We start from the raw sequence: 1,271 nt of genomic DNA on the forward strand, positions 1-1,271 counted from the left end.
ACCCTTCATATGAGGCTGTTCTTCCTGACTGAAAGCCATTCACTATATACTTTGCGTGCAATAAAACAATTGCATTAATATTTTATAAAAATAAAAAAAGCTATGTAACATTGTATCAGTCTTAAAGTGATGCATAACATCATAGCCGTTCGTATGAGCAATTCATATTTCCACAGTTAAGCGTAAAAATATACATTACCTGAAAGAAGAGAATAATGTTCCATATCAATCCAAGAACAATGGAGGAATTGCCATCTGCAACATCAGCTGCATCAATGCTGACCAACTTTACCTAGACAGGTTAATAGGAATTGATGTTACATCTAAATACATTTTGCAACTTACTACAATTGTATTGGCTTTCAACTGCACAACAAATTAAAAAAGTTTGCTACATCTTTTGACCCACAAGGCACAATTGAGAAATGTACTAAAATGGGTGCTACCTTGTATTCTATTACAGATTTGAGTAATTTTATTTATTGGTGCTTACATGTCTTTCCTCCAAAAACTTCAAGACCTTTGCAATATTGTTGAGCCGAAAAATGCGATGCGACGATGGTTTGAATTCATGAAGCTGGAAGACATCAACAACATATTTAAAAATGGCACCAAAAAAGCAGTGAAAATCAGTTCCTAAGTTCAAATTCAAAAGTATTTATTTAACCAGGATAACGCGCTGGAAATACGCATCATTTTTAAATGTGTCCTAACAAAGTGGTGAGTCACACAGAAGTTACAGTGTTAAAAGAAAGTTCACTCATCAAACAATGTATACAGTAAATGTAGTAGCCACGATAGAGGACTATATAAATATCTCAATAGGTCCAGACAGCCCAAATGGTCCAAAAGGAATCAAAACATGTCTGATAAAAAAAGATACAAAATTCTACTTACCAACTTACAGCCTGAGAGCTCCTCCAGTAGTATCATGAGGATCTTCCCATCCTGGACGTCTTGAAATAAATCTGTCACTTCCAAAGGCGGTTTGCACTAAAGAGAAGAGGAATTCCTTTTTATTATATCATTTTATAATACATGTCACAATTTTGAATTTTCCTAATACACTATCTGACTTAACAAAACATGTAGTCATCAATTAGTATTTATTCCTAGTTAATACCTCAATCTTTTACCGCAATTCTGATCAATATATAGTTTGTTATATTTTCACAAATGAATGATGGAAAAAATGAGGACAAATGTTTTTTGTCTAAACGTTTGACAGCATTTCAGAAAAATATGGCTTGCACAGGTACAACCAAAAGTGC

At 33.5% G+C, this 1,271-nt stretch overlaps 1 long non-coding RNA gene across 1 annotated transcript; it reads right to left on the reverse strand.

Annotated features, from left to right (window-relative positions):
- Positions 1-205: 205 nt before the first annotated feature.
- Positions 206-982, reverse strand: LOC121312599. Its single transcript, XR_005949881.1, has 3 exons — positions 898-982; positions 494-577; positions 206-292 (listed from the first exon to the last, which is right to left on the reverse strand). It is a non-coding gene; the product is annotated as an uncharacterized LOC121312599 (long non-coding RNA).
- Between the last annotated feature and the right edge of the window lie 289 nt (positions 983-1,271).

This window comes from Polyodon spathula, unplaced genomic scaffold (genome assembly GCF_017654505.1).
Source record: "Polyodon spathula isolate WHYD16114869_AA unplaced genomic scaffold, ASM1765450v1 scaffolds_4062, whole genome shotgun sequence".
Taxonomy (NCBI): Eukaryota; Metazoa; Chordata; class Actinopteri; order Acipenseriformes; family Polyodontidae; genus Polyodon; species Polyodon spathula.